A 14,093-nucleotide genomic window follows, 5' to 3' on the forward strand; every position below is an offset into this window, starting at 1 on the left:
CATTTCCATGCAAATATAACTTTTAACACCTGATGGAGAGGTTGGCCTAGAGGAAAATGGTGAAGACAGGGCAGGATGACAAAGCAGAGATAAGTGACATACCACATGCACAGCTGTGGCTAACGCTGCATAATGTAGGAAGACAATAGAGAGAAAGAAACAGCAAATGTGAAAATAAAGTATAAGCAAGCAATAGTAACAAAGAAAGAGAGAGGAAAAACAAAATAATTACTGCCATGTGTCTGTCTATGTCTGACTATCAGCACTGCAGGTACCTACAACTCATATCGTATTAATATCTACTAGCTATACAATGTTGTCAGAGGCTATAATGATGATTTGGCATACAGTGCCATACAGTCCTGTTGGAAGATATCCATACAAGGGTGCAGTAGCATATTAACAATGGCCTTTGGGAGATATGTGTGTGACACAACCTTCAGTAATATGGTATTGGCCATCAGATGCCATATAAGTTATGTGTGGGTATGTCAAGTGGAAGTCTATGTGGATATAATGGAAACTGTAGCAAACTATACAGTCAATAGGCACGTGGTTCTGGTGTGTTGTACCAAAGGCAGACAAGACAGAGAAGGTAATATAGGTAGCTGTCAGCATATGGTAGGCAACTACTGTGATGTAACCTGACATTTACTGCAGAACATAGATGCTGTAATATAAAAAGATCATAGTTATGCCATTCTGAAGTGGCACATGCATGGGCATTTGGTGGTAGGGTGATGCATGACTAGTACGGTGAAATGTGTACGCTGCTTGCTGTAGGACCTCCTGGTCTGTGACAATGAACACATATAAACACATCATGGTAGTGGGCATTAGCCTGCATGTCTGGTCGTGTCTGGCAGAGGCATGTTTTAAGGACATGTTATGCAGGACATATCCTCTGAACTTGCCCTGTGTGCATGTCAGATATTATGCCAGCATATATACATAGGATGTGCCAGGCAGTATGTACTGTTGTCACATATGGGTGTTAGTTACCCCAGCATAATTATGACAATGTGTAATTTACTCCTGCCATGGTATACTGCCTTTGTATAAAGTATGACAGTAAGAAGTAGTGTAGCTAGGGTGGGGCAAAAGGAGCAGTTGCCCCAGGAGAAAATCATTGGGGGGCACAACTGACTGATCCTGATTTCTATTTAATGCAATATCGGCTTTTTAAAAAGGCAGTATTGTATTTGCTGTCAAACCTGAGTGCTTTAGCACTCAGTGTGTGGTCTAAACTGTAGCAACTGCTTGCTACATTTTAGTAACAGTTGTTATTTTAACTCTGTTGAAGTCCCCGATATTTTTTAGTTTGAAAGTACTACGTTTTGTTTTTTTATTAAAAAAATTGTTCATATTAGTTTGGATTTTGGTGCATTTTGTTCGAGTTTTTAGTCTTTTGATTTTAGTGTTTTGGTTAGATTGTACTAAGGTTTGATAGTAGTGCTGTTTAATGTGCAAATTAACTGTTCTAAGCTTGTTTCCAAACAATGGCTTTGTTTTAGCCACACTAAGTTAAAGGTTTTAGTTTTAAGGGAAGTTTTATATATATAACTTACTTTCTGGGCATTTGTACCTGTACTGGGCCCTGCTAAACTCTTGATGTAATAACACCAAGAAAGATTGCTCATGAGTGTAACACTATAACAAAACAACTTAAAGAAACTGCCTTGACAAGGCAATTTCAAATATTTACTTAGAACGATTTATAGTCAAAATCACCAATTAAAGCAAAAATAAAGCAGTAGCACTTTAAGCAATTAACTGAAGTGCAAAACAAAAATATAAATCCCTCATCTGCCAAGGATGGAGCAGGATTTAACTTAAGACCTTCTCAGAATGTGGTGAGGATTGAAGGGTACAGCATTGAAGGGCCGGGGGTGGAGATCTTCCAGTAAAGTCACCATTATCTGAATTGGAGGAGTTCTGGGCATCCTTGTATAGGGCACACAACAGTTCATTTAACCACAGTGAAATAATTCATCTTGGACTGGAACTGCTCAGTGCACCCTTGTGTATCAGTTGGTGACACCCACGTAAATTTTACCTAACAGGAGGGACAATCTGTACAACTTACCTGACTTAAAGCCTGTAATGAGCATGACATGTTTGTTGTTACAAGCATATCAGGATAACAGCTACAGCATCATTCTGCTCATGGTATATGAACTGTAGATTTTGCTTGGCACTCTGTTACCTACACTGGACTGTTAGTGTGGTGAAAGCTACATTCATATACTTCAGTATGCTTATATGTTTTCATATTTACTGCAATGTCAGGTTCCTCCATCCTAAATACAGGCATGTCTGAAGTCAAAATCAACAATTAAAGCAAAAATAAAGCAGTAGCACTCTAAGCTGTTAAGTGAAGTGCAAAACAAATATAAATAAACAAGCAAACAAACAAACAGATAAATAAATAAATAAAATCCCTTATCTGCCAAGGATGGAACAGGATTAACTCAGGACCCCCTCAGAATATAGTGGGGTTACCAAGCAGATGACAATTCTGGGAAAATGAGCAGGAGACAAGTTGTAATAAATATGTTTATTCAAGTGAAATATTGGTTTGCTGAGTGGGCACTTAGCATTATGGATACATGGAAAAAATGGATGGGAAAGTACTTAAATAGGTTACATAACAGACAATAGCAATGAAAGAGTAGAGGGAGAGGCTTTGGAAGTCAGATTACCATAAGGGGTGGACGCCAGAGACACAGCCTTTTAAAACCACAAGAGAAAAGTGGGAAGGTTGAAAAAATTCAGACTGGAGCTCTACTCCTGTGGTTAAAATTTCAGAAACATTTCGATTAATGTCTCAGTGGGGATGGCCAGGCTCAAACAACAGTAGCAAGATAAAGAGAAAGGCACTACAATTCAACTGCAAGCAGGTATATACAGCTATAAAAAGTACTGAAGCACAAATCCTGTAGCAGAATTCACAGTATTGCCACTACTGTAATCCCTTACTAAAGCACTAGATTATGTAAGCATTCATCAGTAATGCAGTAACAAATAACTGAATGTGGCTCAAATCTGGTGTAGATTACAGCCCTGCCACAACTGTGAAAGAAATTACAAGACTGATGGAGGACCCAGACTGGGTTCAAAATACAAAGAGCTACCTTTTACATGTAATTCTACTTTTGGAAATAGCGTAGTACATAAACAATGTTAAAATCTTGTAGTAATGCACAATCTTCACACAACTGCAAATGAAGTTACAAGACTAATGTTTCAGAACAAACTAAAAAAATGCAAACAGATAACCTTTTTGGCTAAACCATTGCAGAGAATTACAAAAAGTATCATCATACTAGTCACTATACATGCAACTCAAAATATTTAAGCAGAATTTAAATAAAATGTTTTTCCTTCCTTTTTGATGAAAAGCCTGCATCTCACACCTCTGACTCTTGAACAAAAGAGAAAAAAATATATGTTTAACTAAAACATGAGCATCATAGCACTCTGCACATGCAAGGTATAAACTGTGGCCACTGTTTGCTACATTTGTAGCAAACAGATTGCTACAGCTTAAACGATTATTTATTTATTTATTTTCTAACTCAAACCTGAGTGCCATAGCACTCTGTGTAGGCAGGGTATAAACTGTAGCAAGTTTAAAAGAAGAAATGATTATTTTTTGTTAATAAAATGTGTGGAATAAAGGTAGGTGGCAGGGCACAGAACAGGACCCAAATGACTGGGGCAGGAGGGAAAGGGGGTGCTGTTCATCTTACCACTTGGTTGGTGTGCCAGTAAAAGGAATAGCCACTTTTTTGTACTTCACTTGAAAATCTGTAGGAGCAGGGCACTAGTTCTTGGGGCTAGCACAGGGCACTGGTTGAGCCAGCTACACTTCTGACAGCAAGCATACTCACCCCTGCATCTGGACAGTTGCTCAATCCACCTACAGGACAGGAACCTGTTCTCCTCCCTCTGCTCAGTTGCTGAAAAACAGTAGCAAAAAGGCAATCATTATGAATTAAATGTCCTACAAGGGCCCTAGTAACTAGGTGTAAAATGGTGGACAATGACCTGTCTTGCATACTTACTGGGCATTTCAGGAGCACTCTTTCTGATCTCTTTTTTATAGGGGAGTAAGCTGAGATGATGCCTGTTTAGGTCACTGTAGTGGTTCCTGTACTGCTCAACAGAATGGTTGGTACCAGCAACAGCAGTCATTCCCCTCGCAAGTCAGTGTCAGGTATCCACTTTATACTTGGGGCCCTCAGAGGAGTCCCCAGTAGGTGCTCCTACTGGTCTGTGTAGAGGAGGTGCAAAAATATTTTAGTCTTCTTTGTGCCCTGCCACCCACAGTGCCTTTAGAAACCATGGTCCCTTATCCGATCACAGTCCAGAGGAATATAATAGCTGTTTCATGCTCATGACCATTGCTGCTAAAGACATATAATGTGCAATTACAAACACTCAGATTGCATATGTCTTACTGCCACCATAGTATAACATGAATACACAACATGGCAGGATGTGTTTAAGTGTGATAAAATGCATCGGCAGCATATTACCCACATGTGTTTCTACTTCAGCCCTTTAGCTCTTCTATAACCTGCAATGATACAATAATTTTGCACACATTTCCATCAGGGGTATTGACCTGTCCACACACATACATATTGCACTTTTGTAGAAACTCAGTTGAGTGTGCAATGTCAAATGAGCTTCATTGTGCAGCTTTGGCCAAGTGCATAATATGGAAAATGTGTGATTGAAATACATTTACTCTAAATAATCTTAGCCTAATGACTATGCTGAGACTGTCAAAACTGATAAAAGAGATGCAGCCATTAATTTACTTATAGTGCTTTAGAATTTGCTAAAGAGCAAACTGTAGAGTGCCTCTACTTCAGGAAACCTGCAATTTTTGTCATTTATCAACAGTACAAATGAAGTAAGTGAGAGGGGTGTAGTGCCTGCTAATTTTGATTAATGCTTTGTACATGTGCTATAAGTAAATAGTGTTTGTTGTCCTAAATGATACTATTTTAGGGAAGGAGATTGAGTTTGTGGGTTTAGCTAAAAAACAGTGAAAACTGTCAGTGGGGAGAAGGGGTCAGGGACAGTCGTTTGTTACAGGCTGTTAAGTTTAGGCATCACATGAGAAGGTTTGATGTGTGTTGTACTGCATGGGATGCATAGGCCCTGGTTTTAGGCCAAAGCCTCTGTCTGTGTTGTCACGTTTGTGTTGGTACAGGAATAAAAGAGTCTTCATGGGTAAGCAGCATTATTCTATACAAAAACATTACTGTAAAGCTTATTTGACTATGACTAAGTAACTTATATGCAAACTAACTGCTGTGATCATACATGCTTACACACTGGTTTCTTCTTCAAAATGGCACTAGGGATTGCATGTGTCTGGAACATATAAGTGCATGCACAGCCTCACATGCTTCTTTAAAGACATATAGAGCATGCATGCTACACTCTGATCTACATTCTCCCTATTTGAGAAATAGATCATGCAATTTGTCATGAGATATTTGGCATACAGAAATCACAAATAATATAGAGACATGCATTACACAGTACTAAGTGCACATGTATATACAGTCAAGTCCACGTTGCTGTGTAATTCACACTAGGCTTAGAAACTCATCCATATCATATAACATAAAATTGAGAATCAGTCTTAACAACTGGAAGAGTCTCTGCAAAATGGATGACCTGTGCAATGGTTGAATTATTCTCTGGAACAGAATCAGACTTTTGAACACATACTGGTCTGTAAACAATATCTGACCGCATCACAGATATAATGTCGTGATTTAAATGGTGATGATTCTGGTGCAGGAAGAAGATGTCTGTGATTCTTTCTATACTCCACACCCTCAGAGCTTACCCAATAATATCATAGCTTGGCACAGATGCCTGTTATCTGTCCTGTATGAGCACAACCTTTCATTATCTGGATTATTTCAGTCTCTCCTTCCCTCAACGAACGAAGTAATCTGCTCGATCTGTCACAACTAGATTTTTGTATATTACGCTTCTTCCATAATTGAGCCTTGATGGTTTAATTGGTCTTTGAGTTAGGCTTCAAACATGATGAAATAGGTAGCATAGTTCTAGTTTCACTAGAAAGTAGTCTTTGAGCAAGTGAGCCAGGAATATCACCACCAGGTATGTTTCTGAGATTAAGTAAATTCAAGAATACATCTGTATTGTCACACTTTGACTTTTTGATTAATTGCTTTGCACTCTGTACTGCACGTTCAGCTACACCATTGGATTGAGGGTATTCAGGACTACTTGTGACATGTACAAAGTCCCATTCTCTCTCACAAATTTCTGAAACAACTGGCTAGTAAATTGAGTACCATTGTCAGAATAAAGCTTGTGAAGATTATAATGAACTGAAAAATGACTTTGAAGCTTGGTGATAACAGCTATTGAGGTTAAGTTTGGTAGCAGATCAATCTCAGACCAGTTCGAGTAAGAGTCTACCAAAACCAAATAGTGTTGATTATTCCATTCAAAGATATCAGTTGCAGCAGTAGACCAAGGTAGTTCAGGTATTGGATTTAGCTGAAGTGGTTCTTTTTGCAAATGTGCTCTGGTACTATTACATATTGAACAAGAAGAAAGAACACCATCAATGTCTTTGGATAATGAAGGCCAACATTCTAGTTCTCTAGCCCTTCTCTTAGTGGATGATAAACCTGGGTGGCCACAATGCAATATCTGAATATATTCATGCTGTAATGAAGCAGTAACAACAATTTTAGGACCTTTGAAAATGATACCATCTTCCATCAACAATTCATCTCTGTAGAGAAAGTATGATTGCACTTCAGGTGATACACTAGATTGTTTTGACTGCCATGTGACATTGATATAGTGATTGAGCTTTTGTGAAACTGGATCAGTCATAGCGTGACATCTCAACTCATAATGTCTAGTAGTGGAACAATTATGCACAGACATTACATCAAAGTCAAAATTTTCAGCATCAAGTTGTTCTGTTGGACTTATAGGTGATCTAGATAAAGTATCACCCAGATAAAGCAATTTACCTTTAGTGTAGACCATTTTGAAATCATACTTTTGCAATCTGACCATCATTCTTTGCAATTTCACTGAAGTGGAATGCATAGGTTTCTTTAGAATAGTAAATAGAGGCTAATGATCAGTTTCAATTTGAATAGCTCGACCATAAATATAATCGTGAAACTTGGAACATGCAAAAACTATTGCTAGAAGCTCTTTCTCTACTTGAGCAGAATGCATCTCAGTTTGAGTAAGTGTTCTAGATGCATAGGCTACTGGTCTGCCCTCTTGTAGAATAACTGCACCAAGACCAAAATTAGAAGCATTACAGGATAGGACAACTGGTTTATTCATGTCATAGTAGGTTAACGTTGGGGGGGGGGGGTCGCAATTTTCTGCTTAATGTCATCAAACACCTTTTGATGATGTTGTAACCATGACCATAGAACAATGTTTCATGTTAGCTCTCTTAACAGTGCTGACAACTCACTGAAATCTGGTATAAACTTGCCCAAATAGTTGACCATAGCCAGAAAACATTATAAACCCTGCACATTATCTGGTGCTGACATATCTAAAATAGCGGTTTGTTGGCTTGGGTCAGGTTTTAAGCCTGTACTTGTAAACAAATGTCCCACATAGGTTACTTCTGTAAGTCTGAATTTGCACTTCAGAGGGTTGAGATTCAGATTTAATTCATCTGCTCTGTCTAGAACTTTCTTGAGGTTTCTGTCATGCTCAGCTTCACCACTGCCTCCAACTAGTAGATTGTCTGCTATTATGGCACAAGGATAACTTGAAAAAAAATTGTTCAATTGCACTCTGAAAGACTTCACTTGCAGAATTTATCCCAAATGGCATCCTTAGAAATCTGTATCTGCCAAACAGAATACTAAAAGTAGTTAGAAATGAGGATTTACGATCAAGCATCACTTGCCAAAATGAACTCTTTGGATCCAAAACAGAAAATATAGTGGCATTTGGTATTAGAGCTGTGACTTCCTCAACTGTACACATCGGATGATATGGCCTCTTTAGTGCTTTGTTCAAATCTCTAGGTCAATGCATATTCTGATTTTATCTGAGCCTTTCTTGTGAATGGCCATACTGTAGACAACACCCATTCAGTTGGTGCTGTGACTGGACAAATCACCCCTTGCTGTACCATCTTATCCAATTGAGCTCTGACTTTATCTTGCATAGCTACTGGAACTCTTCTTGCTGGTCTGACCACTGGAGTGACTTCTGGGTCTAACTTCATGGAATACACAACTGGAAGCTTGCCCAGCTTCTCACTGGAAACATCAGCATACTCTGAGAAAATGGCTTCTCCAAAACTTGAACTTGGAACTGCACTCACATGATGAACTTCTTTAGTAAAAGAAAGCAGATTCATTCTCAAACTATCTTTGAGACCTAATAAAGATTGCACTGGTCATCTGACTACATAGATTAATAAGTTTTAACAGTTCTCAGCCAAATTACAGGGAAGTATTACTGAAACTTCCGTTTGAATTTCTTCACCTCCATATGCAAAAGTCTCACACTCATACTTCTGGCAACATTGAGTTGTTTGTTGGTGCTCATATTTGCAAATGTATCTGCTGATATAATATTGCACTCCGATCCACTTTGAGCTCTGTGGATTTCCCATTAATCCGAACTGTGCAAAACACTTCATTCCTTGTCAATAAGTTTACTGCGTCAACTCTTTCTCCCAGTACTGATAGTTGATTGTTTTGGCTTTACTTGATCAACTTGTTTTATTGCACAATCTTTCTTTACAACTGTGTGAGGGTTACATGATTTGCAAAACTTTTGAAAGTGGTTTCATTTCTTACACTTATGGCACAGCTGACCATATGCTAAACATTTCTCTCTTTTAGACTCATGGCTTCCACCACAATTCTGACAGTTAACGATAAAGCTAGACTAGGATTTTCCTGACTCACACTTGTATGACACTGAGATGGTGGTGGAGCTTGCACTTCTAGAACTTTCTGGAAAACTCTGTATCTTCTTTGGAATTCCTGTAGTTGTTCTTTGCTTAGGCCTGTTTTTGCTTGCCACATGTTGCATATTGTCTATGTTTGCTCTGGAGCTTACTGAAACCAAGTTTTTGTCACTTGTAAGCATATTCTTGTTCCTTTCTGTCAACTCATGGATTTGACAAATCTCTATTACTTTGCTTAATGTCAAATCACTGTCACGAAGCAAAATCTTTTTCACTGCAGCACTATTAATACCACATACAAGTCTGTCCTTTATCAGCTCATCTTTCAAGTCACCAAACGGACACGTTTTGGCCTTGTTCCTCAAGTCAGTTATATAAGCTGCAAATGTTTCCCCTGGCTTCTGATTTCTTGTGTAGAACAAATGCATCTCTAATTTAATGTTCGTCTGGGGCTGCACATTTCTCTGAACTTACGCATTAAACACTCTGGATCTTCTCTGGATTCAGCTTAGGCAACAATACCGTGGTCTGCACCTTCACCTTCCTACACTGCTGGTACATATACAAATCATCGCTCTCTTTCTATAGCTTCACATTCTGTTTCACTTAACAAAATAAATGCCCTTGTGCATGCATCTCTATCTGCATAAGCTGCTTGTATAAAATATCATTCTCCTGTCCAAATATTCCCCAGTTCTCTGCAATATTCTGATCAAACACAAGTGGTTGTGGTTTTCAAAATCCATCTGCCATATAACACATACCAGCGAAGGATCTTGCAAAAACGTACAAATACAGATACACACACACACACACACACACACACACACACACACACACACACACACACACACACACACACACACGCATGCACGCACGCGCACACACACACACACACGCACGCACGCACACACACACACATGCAGAAGTAATTGGCATGAACACTCAACATGGCTAATGCTCTTCTGCTTTATATCTGCACTTTCTTCCTATGTGCTAATCAATATTGTGCAAATGAATAACCACGTAGTGCTTTCAATTAACTGGATTTTGCGAAATAAACCTCTTGGGCTTCTCAATGCTTTATTGCACTTTGCAGAATACCTTTTTACATTTCTTAATGTTTCACTGTGCTTTACAAAACAGCTTTTTAAGTTTCTCAATGTTATTGTACTTTGCAAAATAACTTTTTAGCTTTCTCGATGCTTTACAAAACTCAGTGGAATAGCTTTTCAACATATTTACCGCTTCATGGAGCTTTCTCAGACATTGCTGTGCTTTTATGAAATTTTCGATAAGTAAAGGTGGAAATGCTAACATCATTGGCTTTCAGAATTGGTAAATGCAAAAATGCTAAAGTAGTTGCTTGGAAATTTATCGATAAAGGCAGGCATGAAGCAGTCATGCATTATCACTTATTAAAGTCATTGCATTAAGAAACATTTAAGAACTTTGCAATGCAACTGAGCAATTCAGGAGCACTATAATACTCTTGTAATCTTTTGTAAGAAACACTTTTCTTTAATGCAAGAAACCTGTTAAGCAATTGTACAATGTGAATAATCAGATTTTGTTTGCTCACATTCAATGCCTTTTGAGGTATGAGCACTTTGTAAAAGAGTAGATGTAATACACTGAAATGTTCCCAAAATGGCAGCACCTTACCAGGCAGATTTTTACAGTACAAGAAGCACTCTGTAATGGTGGCATTTGCAAACAGCCACACGCAGCACAAGAACTTTTTTTAAACAACCCTGCTACAATTGAGTTACACAAATTAGTTGCACTTTACACACAGTGAACTCTTTGAAATACATGCACAGTAATACGCACACACTGTAAGCACTTTTACACACTCTGAGATACTTCGAATGACTTCAGTTACTTTTTCTTTCAATACCAAAGTCATAGTTATGCACAGACACAGCCCTTTGCCCAACATACCTTGCTTCATTTTTATTTACTGTGCCCCTTTTCTTTTCTACTCTTATTATTAGTCTTTGTGCTCGTTTAAACCCTTTTACTGTCCTTATGCCCAGCACACTTTCTTTTGTGCTTGTTTTACTCTAAACATGCCCAGTTATGCCTTAAACTAGCTAAACTTCTTGAGATTTCCGCTTGCCTGATAGTGCAGTTTATGCCCTTGTAATGCCTTTTCTTGCCTCTTTGCATCGGGTAAATAATGTGTTGCTTTTCATTACCTTTGATGGCTTCTGGTTATATTTGCACTGTTTTCTCTTGATTTTACCTTCGCTGTCGCCTTTACATCTTGTGGCTCTAAATGTTTTGTTCTTTTCTACTCCAGTTCCAACACCATGTCGCTTTCGTGTTGGTACGCAAATAAAAGAGTCTTTGTGGGTTCTGCTTAAGCAGCTTTATTCTATACAAACAGATTACTGTAAAGCTTATTTGACTATGACAAAGTAACTTATAACCAAACTAACTGTTGTGATCATGCATGCTTACACACTGGCTGCTTCTTCAAAATGGCACTAGGGATTGCACGTGTCTGGAATATATACATGCATGCATGCACAGCCTCGCACACTTCCTTAATGACATAGAGCACGCATGCAACACTCTGATCTACATGTGTCATACTTAATGCTGACATCCCTTAGTTGGTAAGTGCTTTTTATGACTGTATGGAACTGACCTGTGCTGCCATGTATTTTGTTGTATACTCTAAGAGAGGGCTACAGATGTTTAGATGATATTACTCAGTGTGAGGTTGTAGATTGTACATGTTTGTCTGCTGAGGGACAGTCATAAAGTAGATGTGTTTTTCTTTTCTGATTGTGGATGACTTGTAACCTGCATCTATAGGGAGAGTGATTGCAGTAGATCATGTATTTCACAGGCTTCCTTAATGTGACCGTTGAGAGAGGTGCATCCATGCACATTTTTGAATCACACTGCGGATGTGGTAAAGGGTGTGGAATTCTTGTTAAGCAGAGGAGAAAGGGGGGATAAACTACTACTGGCTCCATTTGCTGACCTGTAGTAAAGCTCCAAATGTTTTGTCTGCTCCAGGGACTAATGTGGGAGAGGATGATCATAAGGTCTATGTAACATTTATTGCTAAATCCATATTTTGTTGGTGTACTTCTAGAATGGGACTGCGGGGGTTGTGGGGACTCCACACATATCTGCCTAGGATGCCATGTGCAGATAACACTAGGCATCAATGCCTTACCTTAGGCCTCAGGCTACTGTTGGGCATCACATATACTGCGGACTAGAATCATATAACAGTTGTGTATGCTCTGGGGGTGCACCATCTATTGCTGACATTCATGGTGCTTGTCATCAGGTGGTTGACATACTATGGCAGTCAATAGCACTAATGAGTACTGTAGCACTTGCAGAGTTCAGGGAATGAACAAGATGCATTGAAATACACTTCTGCCCATCTACACTTTGGGTGGAGGCATTTTATGTGTTATTGTAGGCCACAATCAAACAATACATGGCATGCTCCAGATATGCCTGTGATCTGCATGATCGCCTTCACATAGTGATGTGACCTCCTACTGTGTTCAGTGCAATACATTGCATCATCCCATATCGATTGCTACTGAAAGGCTGGCAGTTGTACAGGTGGCTTCAGCCTCACCATGGATGACATGCAACGCAGGCCAATAGAACTCCAGAAATACTTATCTTATGCTGGGATATATGTAGAATATGTATAACATGCCAACAGCATATATGTATATATCTTTGCAATCACATATAGACATGCTGAAATGAGTAGAAACAGGAAGGAAAAGTTATCCCAGGTAGATAAAGACATTTTACTTCAGGCCTTCTGTGAATATGGTCATGGGATACCCCCAGAATGTTAGCGTAAGCTGGTATTTTGACAGCATGTATGGTGAACCTTGTGGAACAAGTAAATGCAGTCAATGTGGCCAGAGCTGAACACCTGAGCAGGTTCAAAACAGGGTAATCAGCATGTTTGTTCATGCATGGCACAAGGCAACTCACTTGGCACAGAACTGAAAGAAAGATGGAGTTCTTCCAACACAGTCACCATTATTTGAATTGGAGGAGTTCTGGCCATCCCTCTATAGGGCTCGTGACAGTTCATTTAACCATGGTCATGGTGAGGCACTTCATCTTGGAGTGGAACTGCGCAGTGCACCTCACATAACAGTTGATGATACCCCAGGTGAATTTTGCCTAACATGAGGGAAAGTCTGTACAACTTACTGACTTAGCCACAAAACTAATGAATATGACATATTTGTTATCACAGGAATATCAGAACTGTAGATTTTGTTATGCGCTTTGTTACCTACACTGGACTGTTGGCATTGGTGAAGGATACGGTCATATATTTGACTATGCTTATATGCTTTCACATGTGCTTCATTGTTAGGTTCCTCCATCCTAGATATAGGCATGTCTGATGTCAACTGACTTTCTGAGCCAAATGATGATTGCAGCTACATCCAAGCAAAGGTAGGGATCATTGTGGTGGTGTTAGATATGTTAATGAGATGGCTATATCTCTCCTTCCACAGACACAGCACCCCCTTCTCTAGCATCAGAGATATCCTTGATTTCTTCCAGCTCTATTGAGCATAGGGAAGGCAGCAAGGATCAGCATGCAGCTGTCTGACAATGCCATTGGTGCAACAACCTCCAGATGTAAGTGTTTCTATGGCCACCACCTGGTATATGTGCAGGGTTGTTTAACAGGTACAGACAAAACTCAATACAGTTATAGCAGAGCTGGCTGGAATGGTATGTGGCTTGTGTGGTGACCTGTGTGAGGGCCTGACAGATTTATATTTGATGGAAAGGTAGTGTAGGGAGTCTATATGGTGTAGATGTACCTGTACAACCACCTTTCATTGCTGGTGCCATTCTTATGGCAGGTCCTCTTCCACTTCTGGTGGAAAACCCCACCATGCGTGAATGAGGGTGCTGTTTAGGTCCACTAGTGACAACAACTCCATAACTTCATCATGTGTTATGTTCACCAAGGAATGCTGTGGGCACAAAAGCAGGTAGGATATTTATACTGAGACCACCTATAGCACATCATGCCGTTCACATTTATGAAGCACTCTATCCTCTATCTATGCTGTGGATCATGCCTGAGACA

The sequence above is a fragment of the Protopterus annectens genome, chromosome 1.part1 (assembly GCF_019279795.1).
Source record: "Protopterus annectens isolate FY-2018-M chromosome 1.part1, PAN1.0, whole genome shotgun sequence".
Taxonomy (NCBI): Eukaryota; Metazoa; Chordata; order Ceratodontiformes; family Protopteridae; genus Protopterus; species Protopterus annectens.